Source organism: Schistocerca piceifrons, chromosome 2, assembly GCF_021461385.2.
Source record: "Schistocerca piceifrons isolate TAMUIC-IGC-003096 chromosome 2, iqSchPice1.1, whole genome shotgun sequence".
NCBI lineage: Eukaryota > Metazoa > Arthropoda > Insecta > Orthoptera > Acrididae > Schistocerca > Schistocerca piceifrons.
Window position 1 is genome coordinate 1,028,122,663 of NC_060139.1, and position 18,682 is coordinate 1,028,141,344.

The following is an 18,682-nucleotide window of genomic DNA, read 5'->3' on the forward strand; positions in this document are numbered from 1 at the left end:
CACACAAACTCCTGACGTGTCTGAAATTATAAACACGTGTAGACGCTCTTTTGGGTTGCATAAAGATACCAACCAGTTTTCTACATGCTTGTCTTTCTTGTCGTAATAACATTTCCTTCCTCATGTATCTGATTCGCGTTGTTCCGTCATTAACTCCAGGTCCCTTGCGAATATGCACTACAAGAGGCTACACGTGTAAGGAGTGTTCATATCAAAAAGTGCAAAACATCGTAATCATCTAACCGGTTCGAAGATGAATGTGCCTCTTGAGATAAGGTAGTGAGACATCTAGTGACGCGGCATGCATCGTCACCTCCTCCAAAAAAATTCAGGCCTCTGTGACCTCCGCAGGCAAGGTGGTGATCACCGTAGTTTTCGACGTCACAAGTTCGATACTCATCGAATTCCTCGAGCACGGAAAAACCATTAACGGTAACGTGTACGGTGAGACACTCCGTAGTCTACAAGTCCATCAAGAGCGAACAGCCTAAGCTGCTGACGGAGAGTGTAATTCTGCTGCACGATAACGCGCGTCCACACGTCTCCACGGTCACCCGAAGAGTAATGGCCAAGTTCAGGCTGGAGCAGCCTGAGCAACTGCCCTACAGCCCGCACAAGTCGCTCTACGACTTCGATGTGATTGGTCAGTTACAATAACATCCCAAAGAGACGTGCATCAACTCAGACAACCAACTGATGTACGCAGTGGAGGATTGGCTCCTGCTGCAGCCATTGGAATTCTGCGAACAGCGAATACTTCGGCTCGTGAAACGGTGGGATAGTCGTTCACGGGCGTCTGGTTGAAAGAAGACTTCAGTTGTACCCACAGTGTTGTTTCGTATCTTTTGTTTTGAACACACACCATATTTTATCCTCTTCGTAGAAAGGACTAGAGAGGTGTTTCAGTAGAAACGATCAAACGGCAGAAAGGGGCGAGTTCCAACACTGTTTACATGGCGAATAGCTTCAGGTACTGTGTGGATCATGCGACTTCAGTATTATTTCCTGTGAGAGATAGTGAGCTATGATGCGAGTTGAAAATGGACATTTTTCGGAGAGTTACATTCTGGTTATTAATTAGTTCTCCATGAGAAAGAACGCAACGCTACTGAATCTCGACTGTTGTTCTACTGAACAACGAGCTCGTCACAGTGAATGAGGGAAAAATGGAATAATAGTCCAGAGAAAGAGAGAGAGAGAGAGAGAGAGAGAGAGAGACGGTTTGGGAGGGGGGGGGGGGCATTGCATCGTGCGCGTGTAGTTATCGCTATAGGTTCTACATACAGGGTGTTTCAAAAATGACCGGTATATTTGAAACGGCAATAATAACTAAACGAGCAGCGATAGAAATACACCGTTTGTTGCAATATGCTTGGGACAACAGTACATTTTCAGGCGGACAAACTTCCGAAATTACAGTAGTTACAATTTTCAACAACAGATGGCGCTGCAAGTGATGTGAAAGATATAGAAGACAACGCAGTCTGTGGGTGCGCCATTCTGTACGTCGTCTTTCTGCTGTAAGCGTGTGCTGTTCACAACGTGCAAGTGTGCTGTAGACAACATGGTTTATTCCTTAGAACAGAGGATTTTTCTGGTGTTGGAATTCCACCGCCTAGAACACAGTGTTGTTGCAACAAGACGAAGTTTTCAACGGAGGTTTAATGTAACCAAAGGACCGAAAAGCGATACAATAAAGGATATGTTTGAAAAATTTCAACGGACTGGGAACGTGACGGATGAACGTGCAGCAGGTGATCCAACAGCGGCCTCGGGTTTCCGTTCGCCGTGTTGCAGCTGCGGTCCAAATGACGCCAACGTCCACGTATCGTCTCATGCGCCAGAGTTTACACCTCTATCCATACAAAATTCAAACGCGGCAACCCCTCAGCGCCGCTACCATTGCTGCACGAGAGACATTCGCTAACGATATAGTGCACAGGATTGATGACGGCGATATGCATGTGGGCAGCATTTGGTTTACTAACGAAGCTTATTTTTACCTGGACGGCTTCGTCAATAAACAGAACTGGCGCATATGGGGAACCGAAAAGCCCCATGTTGCAGTCCCATCGTCCCTGCATTCTCAAAAAGTACTGGTCTGGGCCGCCATTTCTTCCAAAGGAATCATTGGCCCATTTTTCAGATCCGAAACGATTACTGCATCACGCTATCTGGACATTCTTCGTGAATTTGTGGCGGAACAAACTGCCTTAGACGACACTGCGAACACCTCGTGGTTTATGCAAGATGGTGCCCGGCCACATCGCACGGCCGACGTCTTTAATTTCCTGAATGAATATTTCGATGATCGTGTGATTGCTTTGGGCTATCCGAAACATACAGGAGGCGGCGTGGATTGGCCTCCCTATTCGCCAGACATGAACCCCTGTGACTTCTTTCTGTGGGGACGCTTGAAAGACCAGGTGTACCGCCAGAATCCAGAAACAATTGAACAGCTGAAGCAGTACATCTCATCTGCATGTGAAGCCATTCCGCCAGACACGTTGTCAAATGTTTCGGGTAATTTCATTCAGAGACTACGCCATAATGTTGCTGCGCATGGTGTATATGTGGAAAATATCGTACTATAGAGTTTCCCAGACCGCAGCGCCATCTGTTGTTGAAAATTGTAACTACTGTAATTTCGAAAGTTTGCCTGCCTGAAAATGTACTGTTGTCCCAAGCATATTGCAACAAACGGTGTATATCTATCGCTGCTCGTTTAGTTTTTATTGCCGTTTCAAATATACCGGTCATTTTTGAAACACCCTGTATGTGATCTACATCTACATCTGTACTCCGGCAGCCACCAACGGTGCACGAGCTCATGCACGAGCTGAATCACCATCTGCTCGTTTATTATCGATACAATGCCTCAAACCTATTCATTAGGAACATGGTCACGTAGAACCTTCCTCGTAAAACAGCTACAGATCTGGGCACAACTTGTTAGACAACATCAATAACCTTTTGTGGCAGACGAAGGTTATCTACAGACTACATCGGCAACACGTGTAGCTGCAACTTCATGGCACGTTCGCAACAGAAGGCCAATGTGCTACTACATCTCCGACGTAATTCGCAACGACCTTATAAAGACGGTCGGCAGCTCGAATCATTTCGAATGACAAGGCGTCAACTAACACTTAATTCATTTTGTCTAAACTGCTGTCAAAGTTTCATTAACTCATTATTCAGTTGTGTCTCCACCTATAGTAGTAAATTTTTGATATGGTCCTAGTCAGTACTTGTCACCGTTAACTGTAAAGAAAATTTACAAAAACATTGTACTGAAAGTGCAACGTAACTGTGTTGGCCTTACCCCAACCTCACTCTTTGTAAAAGTTCCTTAAAAGACATCATCATAGTCGCCGTTGACTGTATGAAATATTTATTATTACGATTGTAATTTCGGCCTTACGGCAATTTTCAAGTGACACCTCGAAAGTTACATTCTGTCAGAATATAAGACTATCTTATATTTTTACGTGTCGTCGTCAAAATGCAGCCTTTTGAGCGTGAGAGTCCCATAAGATCTGATGAGTGCGACACTAATTACATCGTAAAACGTTGTTCAGTATGTGCTGAATGTCAATGTTAACATCATTCTAATGATCTATCGCAAAAAAAGCTCCAGTGCACTGACAACATCTTTTAAGAAATGTTATATGACTGTGAATCCCAACCAGGAGAAGTTAATCTTTGTAAAAGTGGTGCAGCAAACAACACCTGAAAACTACAAGAAATTGGTATCTCTCTAAGTTATTGAAGCTCTCATGCATTATCATGTGTCACGTACCTCTACGCTTGATTCTTCACTTAGTTTATAAGAGGAAGTTTTCTGGTTTTTTTTTCTTTCAAAAATGAACAAGCTGAATGGTAGATTTTTCCCTGTTTAAATCCTAATGTTTGTTAAGATGATAAGATTTGATTAATGAAAACTGCACTCTAAGACAAAACAAAAAAGAAAGACGACGTGCGACGAAGGAATTATCCGAATGGGACGGAAATCGGTAGAAATGATGTACATCTAAAGGGAAACAAATGATTACAATTAGAAAAAACTGGATGATTTATTCAAGAAAAGAAGAGCTCCATAAACTGAGCAGGTCAATAACGCATTGGTGCATATCTGGCAATTATGCCAGCAGTTACCGAGCTTGGCATTATTTCATAGAGTTGTTATATGTCCTCCTGAAGGATATCGTGCTAAATTTTGTCCAACTGGCGCGTTAGATTGTCTAAATCCCGAGATGTTTGGGGGATCCTGCCCATAATGGTCCGTAGGTTCCCAATTGGGGAGAGATCCGGCGACATTGCTGGCCAAGGTGCGGTTTGGTAAGACAAGGTAGAAAGTCTCGCCGTGTGCGGGCAGGAATTATCTTGCTGAAGTGTTAAGCCCAGGATATATCGTCGACGTAGCGCTGTGCTGTAAGGCTACATCGGATGGCAATCAAAGCGGTCTTGTTATGAAAAGAAATGGTATCCCATTTGGCGGCGACCATCAGCTTCGTATTCCACCGCTGCCCAGATAGGTCATCGCTGGTCATCGGGTCTCAGTTCGAATCTGAACTCATCACTGAAGACAATTCTAGTGCAGTCAATGAAATTCCAGGCCGATGAGGTATTTGTAGACGCTCCGAACACCGGTGGGATACCAACCTGTCTGTTGCCTGCCATACAGCCTCACAACCAGGAGTGATGATTTGAGATGCCATTTCTTTTCGTAACAGGACTCCTTTGGCTGTCATAGGCCGCACTCGTACAGCATAGCAGTTTGTCGACGATATTCTACGCCCCATTTTGTTGCCCTCGTGGCGAGCCATCCTGGGCTTACATTTCAGAAAGATAATTCCCTCCCGCAAATGGAGAGAGTTTCTGCTGCTTGTCTTCGAGCTAACCAAAACCCCTTGGCCAGTAAGGTCACGGGATCTCCCCCCAACTGAGAACGTTTGGAGCATTATGGACAGTGCCCTCCGACCATCTCGGGAGTTTTGACAATCTAACGCGCCAATTGGACAGAATTTGGCACGATATCTCTCGGGAGGACGTTCAACAACTGTATCAATCAATGCAAAGCTAGATAACTACTTGCACAAGTGCCAGAGATGGACATCCAATTTTTCTCAAGTTGTCATCATTTGTCTTTCCGTGCATGTGTAAGTAGGCTGTTTACGTTTGTATGCTGGTAACGCCATGTAACGCTCTGCATTAAAATCGCTGATTGCGCTGTGTGCAGTCTGTGGCTGGATGGACTCGTTGTTGGAAGTCATTCGCCAGTGTATTGTTGGGAGGAAACATTAGCGACAGCCCCGGACATTTGCACAAGCCTCGCGCATTTACCCCCTCCACACCTACCCCCCACCACACCAACCAAGAGCGCATCAATATGATCTTTGGTAGTCCTTGTCGCTGTCGTGTTTTTGTTCGTCGTTTTTTTGTTTCCTGCGGTTGTTCATAGTAGCAGTGTTGTGCTGTTAGGACTTCTTAGCAGTTTGTGTAATACTGTCAAAATGAAACAGATATGCACTCTCAATAAAGTTATCATACACAAGGTACCTAATCTTGACTGTTGTGGCCAACTGCTGTCAAACCTGAGATCTAACGGACATTAAAGTACGAGAAGATGTGTTAGAATGACACTGACGAAATTATGTACATATGTTTAACAATAGGCAGCTCTAAAGTTCTCAAACACTGAAGAAGAACTCAAAGTAATCTCGTGTCTGCTATAAGCAAGCAGTCATAAGAGTTCACACGTAAAAATTCACCCATTACACAGGCAAATATTAATGAAGAAAGTCACTGTATAAATATCTGACTGCTTGCATTACGCATTTCTACATTATCCCACTCTTATATTCTTTAGTCTTAATGAGGTAATCAGAAACAAACCAAGACATCGACTTGCCTTGTTTATGCACAACATTGACTTTAGACAATCGAGATAATGGACAGCATCCTTGGCGATACTACCAATTAATATTTCCCAACAGAATTTCTTACACTACGCGAGGTGACGGAAATTTGTGCTCACTGCAGTTAACAGATATCAGATTTTTTGATATAGTGCCGATGAAAGCTCATGAAATAAAAAAGACAGTGTGGATACCATTTTTATTTTTCTTTCTTTTTGACGATTTTTAATCTCGCATATTCAATGAACATATTTCTAATTCTTTTCACAATGGTACCAGAAAAACTATATTTCGTACTAACTACTGATTTTCTCACTTGTTATGACTGGCATATCTGTGATATGAACAACTTTGATGTTGAAACATGCGGCAGACCATGGGCGGAGCTTAGGATATGGATTGATGTGGAGGGGGGTGATTGGGCGGGACTTGTGCACCGTCCGGGGCTGTCGCTAACGTTACGTATTGTTGGGCAGTTGGAGGTGAGCTGCCAGCAGTGGCGGATGTGGAGAGAGAGATGTCAGAGTTCTGAGATGTTAATATGAGAGGACGATCTGGACATGTGTCCGTCAGAAAAAGGAAATCTGTTAAACTGGATGTCAAGAATATATATACCAGGTGATCAAAAAGCCAGCATAAAATTGAAAACTTAATAAACCACGTAATAATGTAGATAGAGGGGTAAAAATTGACACACATGCTTGGAATGACATGGGGTTTTATTTTAAAAAAAAAGTTCACAAAATGTCCGACAGATGGCACTGGACAGCAAAACTGCTACCGTGACGGGCGAGAGGTACGCCGATATGTTACAGAATCGCATCATCCCCAGCCTGGCTGATAAACACCTGCTGGAACGTACGATGTGTATGCAGGATGGCGCTCCACCCCATATTGCAAGACGCGTGAAAGATCTCTTGCGCGCGTCGCTTGGTGATGATCGTGTGCTCAGCCACCACTTTCGTCATGCTTGGCCTCCCAGGTCCCCAGACCTCAGTCCGTGCGATTATTGGCTTTGGGGTTACCTGAAGTCGCAAGTGTATCGTGATCTACCGACATCTCTAGGGATGCTGAAAGACAACATCCGACGCCAATGCCTCACCATAACTCCGGACATGCTTTAAGTGCTGTTCACAACATTATTCCTCGACTACAGCTATTGTTAAGGAATGATGGTGGACGTATTGAGCATTTACTGTAAAGAACATCTTCTTTGCTTTGTCTTACTTTGTTATGCTAATTATTGCTATTCTAATCAGATGAAGCGCCATCTTCGGACATTTTTGGAACTTTTGTATTTTTTTGGTTCTAATAAAACCCCATGTCGTTCCAACCATGTGTGTCAATTTGTACCTCTCTATCTACATTATTTCGTGATTTATTCAGTTTTCAAATTTATACTGACTTTTTGACCACCCGGTATATATAATGACTTTTGAACATTATTAAGGTAAATACGTTGTTTGTTCTCTATCAAAATCTTTCATTTGCTAACTATGCCTGTCAGTAGTTAGTGCCTTCAGTAGTTTGAATCTTTTATTTAGCTGGCAGTAGTGGCGCTCGCTGTATTGCTGCAGGGCGAGTAACGAAGATTTTGGTGAGGTAAGTGATTCATGAAGAGTATAGGTTATTGTTAGTCAGGGCTATTCTTTTGTGGGGATTATTGAAAGTCAGATTGCGTTGCGCTAAAATATTGTGTGTCATTTTGGAAATGATCAGAATAAGTACAGAGAAAACTGTCTCAGTATGTTCAGTTTCACTCTGGAGTTTGAAAATCAAGGAACATACAGGTTTTACCAACACAGTCATTCTTTTCATACGTAAGGGGAAGTTTCACATGTACATAACATTCGGATAATTCCTTCGTGGTGCATCGTTGTTTTTTTGTCTTAGAATGTACAAATATTCAATTTTATTTATCTTTGCTTACAAGAAAAATAATTCAGGAACAAAAAAATTAAGTTACAACTTTGTCATTCCAAAGAATCAAAGAAGTGGTATAAGTCGGAATTCTGGCATTCTTCTGACTCGGCTATTTCTCCACAGACTGCAGCATGAGTATGTTGTATTTTCAGTAGAAGTCAGATAGAACCTTGCCACACCAACACCTTATTTTCTTCGTTTATGTCAGCTGGACCTTGTCATTCCGAAGGGTCAAGTTGCCAATGCAACTTCCAGATGTTCACGAACAGCAGCCAAAACCATCACAATATCGCGCAACGGCCTCAATCCCTAAACATACCTATTCGTGAGCCTACCTCTTTCAGAGACAAAAAAAGCGAAGAGCCATCAAGTGTAAAACTAGGTAGCACTGACGTAAAAGCTAAGCCAAGGTCAATGCACAAACACCGCCCGCTGCGAGTTCTGCTGTTAAGTAGTGCTGATGCCTCGGGAACTAAGGCAATATACACATTGGTTCCCAGCCGTTTTGCTTTCTTCTGGCGGTCTTCCACTGGCTGTAGTCTTTCCTGAGTCATATCCGTACAAAACCTCTCGTCGACTGTAATGATTTTTGATAAATTTGCGAGGTTAGCACTTTTGCGAAGTTCGAAAATGGAAAACGGCCGAACACATGTAGTGTTTATAGAAATACGCCCTCCGACGTAATTGCTGTTTCTGCATGGATGATAGTTGGTCAGATGATTCAAAACAGAAGACTCCCATTTGGAGAACTCCTCACTATCACACCTCCTCGCATAGGGAAACATCTTTTTACTTAGGGTAAATCCAGGAGAATTGCACCACGTTTTTCTGCATAAAATTTTTATGTTTTTCAAATGTTTTTGGCTTCTGGCAGCATGTTCGCACAAAGTGTTATACAGAGTGATCAAAATTAAACTAAAATGTTAAAGTTTTGTCTGAAATTGCTTTATTTCCGTGTTATGATGCATAATGCCATTTGTGGTAGACATTACATTATGGATGATGAGAACATCCTGGAAATGGTAGATGAAGACCCGACCAACATTCCTCAATCCACTGTATAGCACCTGCTGCGGAGATAGCAATTCCACCCTTCCCAGCTGCAGAATGTACAGGAGCTGACACTTGTAGACGACCCTAGACGTTAGAAATTGTGTCAGTGGTTACTCTAGCCCCACACTAATGTTCCAGTTTCGATTGTCGGGTACTGTTTAGGGAAGAGAGCCTCTGAACGTTCATAACATGCACGTGTGGGCGTACTAGAATCCTCGTGCAACTACACTAAGAGGGTATCAACATCGTTTTGCAATGAACATTTGGTGTGGCATAGTGGACAATCAGTTACTCGGACCGCATGTTATTCCGCAGCGCCTGGCTACTAGAGTGTATCAACAGTTTTTGGAACATGAGCTGGTTGTTCTTCTTCATGATGTCCCAATCGCTACAAGAATCAATTTATGGTTCATGCACGATGGTGCCCCTGCACATTTCAGTCGGGCACACTTGCACACTGCCTTGTCAACTTACGCGAAAGTTACGAAAGTTGAAAGGCATTACACTTTCTTGAACGAAGTCACTTCCCCCACATGGCCTACGGGCTTCGGCAGCTGCCGCTAGGTCGGTCTGCTTTCATTCCGCTCTGAGTCTTAGACAGAACCTATCTAGAATCGTTTGTTTATGTACGTGAAATGTTAGTGTCATACCAAAACAATGGGCTTAATCTACAACTAAGTAAGTAAACGCCTTCAAAATTTTTCATAATGTTCTTAAATAGTGTGATAGGAATATCATTCTCGCACTCATCAAGCCATTGTAATTGCTTATTTGTAATAAAGTAACATGCCGTCATTTGAAGTGACGAAACGGATTGAAAAGTATTGTAGCTGAGATTATGAACTTGCTGAGATTCGTATTACTGTAGAACAGTCGATACTCTAAAGGTGTTTATTACTTTAGTATAATAGTCATATTATTTTGCTTAGTCACTGAGTGTAAATATTATGGTGTAACGGAAATTTATTTGTATCTTTAGAGATTTAATACTGCTCTTGACACTGACAGGAATTCTGTGTAAATATAACAGTTTTCGAACTGGCGCAGTCATTGTTCTGCACAGTAGTATAAAGTTTGCTTACAAAATTCAGAACCGTACCGCTAAAACAAACGTAGAATTATAACATCTGTGTTCTATGAGAACCTTGACTAATTCTAAACATAAAAGCAAAGGTGAACTGTTGAGACAAAAACCTTACTTTCCAATGTACGTTCAGTGTCTTGTAGAAAACATAAAACTTTAGAAATAGTGCTGTTTGGAATGCAATACTTGTACTGAATTGGCTCCAGTTGCTAGATATTTCAATGTTATTTGTAACTTAACGCGAGTTAGCACAACATACCGCAAACGTGTTTTAGACTTTTGTACAGAGTCAGAAATGTAGCTCAAAAAGATTTCACTCATTCGAAAATGATTTTCGAATACAGCGTCGTCCTTGGCAGATAACTGCCGTATTAGCGTATTGGACATTTGTAAACGATTCCTTTGAGAAACAAATTTCCAAACCCAGCATTTGTGGGTCCATTTTCTCTTCATCAACGTCACTATGAGGTCTTCGGCTAAAAGCTGCGCAGCTCCAGAACGAATAATTTAACTTGCCGCGATCTTGATAGTCGCAAGTAGCATTTCCAACTTTGGCATATGGAAACGCTAAACTTGTTGTAAAGGTGCGTCCACACGATGCCTTTTTTGCGTTCAACTTTGTGCATGTCCATCAAATTCCAACAGTGTAACTGCAAGATTACACTGGACTTGCGGTATAAATTTTGAAGGTGACAAGCGACTATGATTCACCGCCCTGACAGCAGTCACTTTTACTAGTAATCTTAGCAGTTGACTACCTGCCCCAGGGGTCTGCTAAATTGATTTTGCCAGTTAACTGTGATGTTGTTGATTGCCTTCATTAGAAGTTATCACAGTTAACAGAATCTAAATAAACTTGGATTCTGAAGTAGTATTGACCAAATGGTCCTCCTGCCATTACTTCAGTCAGTTGTTGATGGGTAATTTATGTATCAACATGGGACAGACTTTTTACAGAAGTTATGGCACAATTGTATTGATTAAAATTTGACAAAAATACATGTTAAGCGTGTTGACGAAAATAAAACAAGACCATAGACCAATTTGACTCAGTTATCGGCAGTGTGCTCAAGGAGATCAAACTTCAAAGGGGCAGACGTGTCACACATAAGACTGCCCTCAACACAGCTAGTTGTCTGGGACGACTGAGGTCCAAACTGTTGGTGCAGCTGAGTCCTCACCATAGGATCCCCACTAAAGAAGTCACATCCAGGACAAGTGTCCCAAGTGCAACCGACTCATAACAATGAAGACCAGAATCCTCCCCAGACTGAAGTCTGAATCAGAAGACCCACTCCAGCCCGCTGTCTGAATCAGAATGTCCCCTTCACACTGGAGTCTGTATTGGTGGATCAAATTTCTCCTCTCCTCACTTTCCATCAAACCTCAGTGAACTCCACTAAAGCACTCGCACAACAGCCCCCACAAGGGTTTCGCGCCAATCACAAGGCTCCACGTCTCCCCTCTAATTCGTCTACTCTGCTCATCAGCCAATCCTAATCAGAGTTAACAACATTCTTCTCTCTTCAGGATAAGCGGCCAATTCCTGACTTGTAAATTCCTGTGCAGAAAGGAGGAGACGTTGTGTTCCCAATTTGTTTATTCTCTATGGCCACTTTAGGCAGCCTGTTTTTTTGAGTTTTTGTATGGCTCTAAAGTGAACAACATATTCATCATGGACATCATTATCTGGACGGCCTGAAAGTTAGCTCAGGTTTGTGCAGGGGCCCTGGCTAAACTAAGAGAAACGCTTTTGTGTCCCGAAGTAGATCATTTCAGAGTCGCCGTACGTTACGCTCCCTCTAAAATTGTTTTGAAAGCCAGAGTGTTCCAAAAAAACTCGCAGGTCAAGGGATGACACCACCTGACGACAAGCAGGTCCACAGTGAGCATGGAAACTCGTGAATTTTTATGGCCGCCATCCCTGTTCACAAAGGGCTTTTACGACACTGTCATAACGCGTTGGGCAGGTGAGATTCCTCTTGCGCCCCTTCCCTTGTTGTGTCAAGAGTTGCCTAACAGGTAGGTCCAGGTAGCCCGTTATGTCGCCTCTTCGACCCAACTCATTGTCTGCACACCACCGCTAGACATCCTCGGGTGCAGCATTCTGTCCCCAGTAACTGCTTCTAGATGTTCCTTTCCTTAATAGCTGCACATGGCTTTCAAGTCCCAAACGTCCAATGCAAGATTTCCTGTCAAATGACCAAACTACCTGCTTGTTCTCAACTCCAGAAAATTATTATTCGAAGGAGAGCCACTATAAAGATCCCGCACCCATTAACAACATACATGCTCCCATTAATACCTGCTCATTCTGATAACTTCCTGTTGTCGATACATGGAGAATAGTGAGAGAGTGATTCGTCCTCTCTCACAACTATACATGCGTATTTGTGGATGCATAATTTCCTGGAAATGGAGGCTGTGCAAAAAGTGCATTTCTACCTGCCTTCACTCGGAATCTTTATACTATTTACAAAGGGCGTTCTAGAAGTTTTGCACAGTCGACATTAATTTTTTTATTTTTTGCAGGAGGAGAATGAAATTTTTTGTGAACATACTTGGAACATTTAGCTATACAGTGAGCCTACTCAGTGTAGCCTCCACAAGCTTTGACGCGTCTGGCCCAACGTTCTTTCCAAGATGTAAATGGACTTTGGTAAAATTCTGGGGACTGACTTTTACACCAAGGCTTGACACAGGAAATAAGGTCTTTCTCTCTATAAAATGTTTTACCGCGCAGTTGGGCCTTCAGACGACCAAAGAGGTAAAAATCAGACGGAGCTAACTCCGGACTGTAGGGAGGATGAGGAACAATTTTACAACCCATTTCCCTGATTTTCTCCTGCGTCATAAGGGATGTATGGGGTTTCGCATTGTCATGGTGTAGACTGATGAGCTGACCCTGAAGCTGTGGTCTGTGGGTGTTGACGGCACGTCGCAGCTTGTCGAATGACAAACAGTAACCGTCCCGGTTAATTGTGAAGCCAGATTCCAAGAAGTCAATGGTCTCTGTGGTGTCATCGCCAGACACCACACTTGCTAGGTGGTAGCCTTTAAATCGGCCGCGGTCCGTTAGTATACGTCGGACCCGCGTGTCGCCACTATCAGTGATTGCAGACCGAGCGCCGCCACACGGCAGGTCTAGTCTAGAGAGACTCCCTAGAACTCGCCCCAGTTGTACAGCCGACTTTGCTAGCGATGGTTCACTGTCTACCTACGCTCTCATTTGCAGAGACGACAGTTTAGCATAGCCTTCAGCTACGTCATTTGCTACGACCTGGCAAGGTGCCATATTCAGTTACTAAAATTACTTCAAGAATGTATTCTGAACAGATAATATTGTGAATCATGTACCGTCAAGAGCGACGTTTATCATTAATGGATTGAAGTATCAAACTAATTACGTCCGCTTTCTGAATTCTCATTCCTTGTCATGTTCCAGACCTCACGTCAGTATGGTTCTTCCCTCCTCACGCTAGCCTGCTTGAGCTGGTGTTGACTCTTCTGTTAACACAAGTCTCCTTATTCACATCACTCACTGCCGTCGATGGCCTGTCGCATCGTTGATTGCGCAGTAGAGAGAAATCACCTTCTTTAAAGCTCTACAACCACCGCTGGATACTGCTGCGATCCACTGTCCACCCCATAAACAGGGAGCAACTTCCTGTGAATCGATGTGGCAGAGTCATCGCCGGTCTTGAAGAGGAACTCCATCATCGACCGTTGTCGCAACCTGACATCTACTTCACGGTCCATTCTGGCTCACCTGTAAATACTTTTATGTACCATCTTATAGCTAAATGTTCCACGTATGTTCAGAAAAAAAATTCATTCTCCTCCTGCAAAATAGAAAAAAATTACAGACGACCGTGCAAAACTTTTTGAACGCCCTTTGTAGTAGACGACAGTTTGATTGTGCGGTGTGTTGCGGTTATGCAGTGAAGCGATTTATGTGCAGTAATGTCTGTTGATTCTGAAGGAAGCACGCTGAAGTTTATAGATGATTAAGGACAAAGAAAAAAGTCGCGTGGAGTACCGCTTCTGAAGATTATTTGAACAAAAATTTGAGATGTGTTGCTCCGAGCGTCATGTATTCATATTTATGTAAAGAGTAAGACGCAGGAAGTTTCGAAGTAGGGAAATTGAGAAGAATGAGCAAAAAATTTATGAAAAGTGTATACGAAAACTGCGGAAGAATATTCATGCTACGCTTAAAAGCACAATAGCTGAGAGCCTGACATCTGAACAAAAGTAGCGATGGGGCATGTGTAGCTCCTCAACAAACTACTAAAAATAGAAATGAAGCACACTGATGATGTAAAAAATACGAAACTTAAAAACACAACTTCCGTTCTAATGAATTCTGGCACCTATGAAATTCCCAAATTTGTCGAGTCCGACGACGTTAATCTACGTATCACATTTCATGGTTAAATATAAATGATGCAGTGGAAGAAAATTAATCTTTACATAACCGCTAACAACCGCTTATTGTTATTTATTTATTCGTGTTTCATTGATCCAGTGTGCAAGAGAATTGCATGGATATCGAACGAGCCATAATTACACACGAGTACAATACTTGTAGATGCTAGAAGATACAAATTGTAATTTTATACAGGAACAAAATATGCTAATAATTACGAGCTTTGGAATTTCCTACAGTGAAAAGAGTTATAAAACAATGAAATAATAAATTACAATCATCCCATATTGCAAGTTACAGATCTGATAGAACTGAAATGCTTTATTTTGGTATGAGGAGTAAATAATTCAAACAAGTATATAAGTCACCAGTTACTACCTAACAATATTTTATTGCCAGCCTTATCGCTGCAATTTCCCAAGCAGAAAATCTAAAATCTCGTTGTGACGTCCAACTGAAATTTGCAGACAAAACGTTGTCATCACTTTGTATTTCTCGCACCTCTGTTGTTTATATGCCGCTGTTCATACAGTCGCCTTTTTATCACAATAGGGCAACACAAGATCACAAGCAAATAAAGGGATTAGTATCAGACCGTGTTCCACAACGAGGCAACGTGTGGACCCGAGAACGCCCGTGTGTACGTGCCCTTTTATTCCCGTGTTTCTGCGATTGCGCACGACGAAAGAGGCATCGTGTTGACATATCTTAAGAGTAGTGCTGGGTGGATGATTGTGTAATAAATGCAAGCCTGTGGAAACACGGCTTAAGGTACTCAAGCTACGAAAACGAACGTGGCACAGCAAGAAAAAGAGGCTACTGGGGGTCTTCTAAGCATTCTCTCTGGATAACAGAAGAAAACCGGCTCCTGTCACTGGGCGCCAGGTTGTTGCGCTGGTGTTTGCTTTGAATGACTGATACTATGATTCCACATGTGCTCGGTAAGCTGACAGCTATCGTCGTCTGTTAACCTGCTAGCATTTGGCAATCGATAACATTTCTTACTTGCGTTCCAGTATATGACAGTGGCTGGATTGATTAGTCAGCAGAAAATAAGGGAGCATCAGAATCGTGGGTTCAGGAAACGTATTAAGAAGATAAGACAGTTGTACTGTTTAAAACAAATGCGAATTACAGAGAAATGTAATGCATCCTATCCGATAATGGAAATGCTATGTATATTGTGATACCTTAACGCAATGTACGCTGTCATGATAGTCTTTGCCTTATAAATAGAGTCCTCGAGGAATTTATGGTTTGATCTTTATAATAACTGTTTGCTTTTGTTGGAATTGTGCGAAATATGCACGGTGCTTCAAAAGTAACTGTACACACTTGATGGGTGTAGTGTAGGCATCAAAATAAGAGTAAAACGTTAAATAAAGTTGACTGGAATGGCTTTATTTCAGAATTATGCAGTATAGTAGGTTTTACAAGAGCAACACAAACAACACAAAATTAATTCCTCTAAGAAAGCAAGGGCACAAAGGGACACGAAATTCAACTCAGCTACATACTGTACATGTACTCCAGGACATGTTCAAAATGGTGTCCACGTAGACGCAGACAGTTACGTGCTGGACTTGTTACCACTCTCGGAATGTTTCAGGCTCTGGTCATCTCATTCTGCACAGCTGCACAGCTATTTTCAGTTCGCTGTTGAAATTGTGCTACACCCTCAATTGCAACACCGTACACGAGCTCCTTGGAATGGCCGCAAAGGTAAAAAAGTCCACGGATTAAGATATGGAGAGCTGACGAGCCAAGCAACTGGTCCAGTATGACCCGCCCGCTTATCGGGATAAGCCACACTGAGTTCTCTCTTGCCTGCCGACTGAAATGTGCAATATTAGTCGGTATGCAGGCAAACACGACACGCCGAAAGCTTGTGCTGGCCCATGATGTAATGCATATCACAATTGGCATTATGCATCATAGCTCGGGAACATAAACATTTTAATTTTATTTTAATCCACACATTACAACCACGAAGCGTGGACAATTACTTTTGAATCACCCTTTATTATCAAGACTGATATGAAATGAATGACTTCTGTTCTGCTGTTGAGTCTGAAAGGTACGATGTTGTAATAAATTCGATATTGCATATTTGTGGCTTTCCTTGGACTTGAAGTTAATTATTTAGTTATTTTTGGAATACCTCACCTCTTAGACAGGTCATTGAAATATACAGGGTGTTACAAAAAGGTACGGCCAAACTTTCAGGAAACATTCCTCACACACAAAGAAAGAAAATATATTATGTGGACATGTGTCCGGAAACGCTTACTTTCCATGTTAGAGCTCATTTTATTACTTCTCTTCAAATCACTTTAATCATGGAATGGAAACACACAGCAACAGAACGTACCAGCGTGACTTCAAACACTTTGTTACAGGAAATGTTCAAAATGTCCTCCGTTTAGCGAGGATACATGCATCCACCCTCCGTCGCATGGAATCCCTGATGCGCTGATGCAACCCTGGAGAATAGCGTATTGTATCACAGCCGTCCACAATACGAACACGAACAGTCTCTACATTTGGTACCGAGGTTGCGTAGACAAGAGCTTTCAAATGCCCCCATAAATGAAAGTCAAGAAGGTTGAGATCAGGAGAGCGTGGAGGCCATGGAATTGGTCCGCCTCTACCAATCCATCGATCACCGAATCTGATGTTGAGAAGCGTACGAACACTTCGACTGAAATGTGCAGGAGCTCCATCGTGCATGAACCACATGTTGTGCCGTACTTGTAAAGGCACATGTTCTAGCAGCACAGGTAGAGTATCCCGTATGAAATCGTGATAACGTGCTCCATTGAGCGTAGTTGGAAGAACACGGGGCCCAATCAAGACATCACCAACAATGCCTGCCCAAACGTTCACAGAAAATCTGTGTTGATGACGTGATTGCACAGTTGCGTCCGGATTCTCGTCAGCCCACACATGTTGATTGTGAAAATTTACAATTTGATCACGTTGGAATGAACCCTCATCCGTAAAGAGAACATTTGCACTTAAATGAGGATTGACACATTGTTGGATGAACCATTCGCAGAAGTGTACCCGTGGAGGCCAATCAGCTGCTGATAGTGCCTGCACACGCCGTACATGGTACGGAAACAACAGGTTCTCCCGTAGCACTCTCCATACAGTGACGTGGTCAACGTTACCTTGTACAGCAGCAACTTGTCTGACGCTGACATTAGGGTTATCGTCAACTGCACGAAGAATTGCCTCGTCCATTTCAGGTGTCGTCGTCGTTCTAGGTCTTCCCCAGTCGCGAGTCATAGGCTGGAATGTTCCGTGCTCCCTAAGACGCCGATCAATTGCTTTGAACGTCTTCCTGTCGGGACACCTTCGTTCTGGAAATATGTCTCGATACAAACGTACCGCGCCACGGCTATTGCCCCGTGCTAATCCATACATCAAATGGGCATCTGCCAACTCCGCATTTGTAAACATTGCACTGACTGCAAAACCACGTTCGTGATGAATACTAACCTGTTGATGCTACGTACTTATGTGCTTGATGCTAGTACTGTAGAGCAACGAGTCGCATGTCAACACAAGCACCGAAGTCAACACTACCTTGCGGTTTCTCAGTTCCCCAAATGCGCTAATTTTGCTGAATGAGTAAACCCATTCAAAAGAAAGTGGGCTTCGTCGCAAAAGCAAACCATACAGCGCATACTAATTCCCGTCATGTCTCGCGACCAACCGTGCAGTTTGAACGTCCTAATGCAAACCGTTCAGAAGTTACGACGATTTTATTTCATGTAGTTCAGTAATTGTCACAATGTAACATGTTTCCTTTGGGCAGTACGTAAAGTTACAGTCTCAGTGAAAACATGTTTTTATTTAAAGTTACCGATACGTTAAAAAAAGTCTTAGTAGGCCTTCGTAATCTCACAGGAAATTGATATATTCTCCAAACCTCACTAGAAAAAATTTTGTCCTTTTGCCGTGACCAGGATTCGAACCTGGGTTCTTGCGGCCACAACGCAATGTCCTAACCACTAGACTATCACGGCTGACGGACTGAGAGGGTCAGAGGAGTGGACTTACTTTCCCTTCCCGGTGGCCGCAGGCTACGTCATCGGATTCCGCATAGCGGCGTCACGTCGGCTGCCTTGCGCCATCCGCGTGCAAGTCAGAACTCCTTTACGGTTACTTGCACCTCAGTATAGACTTATCTCCCTAAACGCAAAGCTTGTGACCTTGGGTCTTACTCGTAAATGAACCCCACAAGTAAGCTATTACAGACACGTT

At 42.9% G+C, this 18,682-nt stretch overlaps 1 non-coding gene across 1 annotated transcript; it reads right to left on the reverse strand.

Annotated features, from left to right (window-relative positions):
- Positions 1 to 18,372: 18,372 nt before the first annotated feature.
- Trnah-gug lies at positions 18,373 to 18,444 on the reverse strand. Its single transcript has one exon. It is a non-coding gene; the product is annotated as a tRNA-His (tRNA).
- Between the last annotated feature and the right edge of the window lie 238 nt (positions 18,445 to 18,682).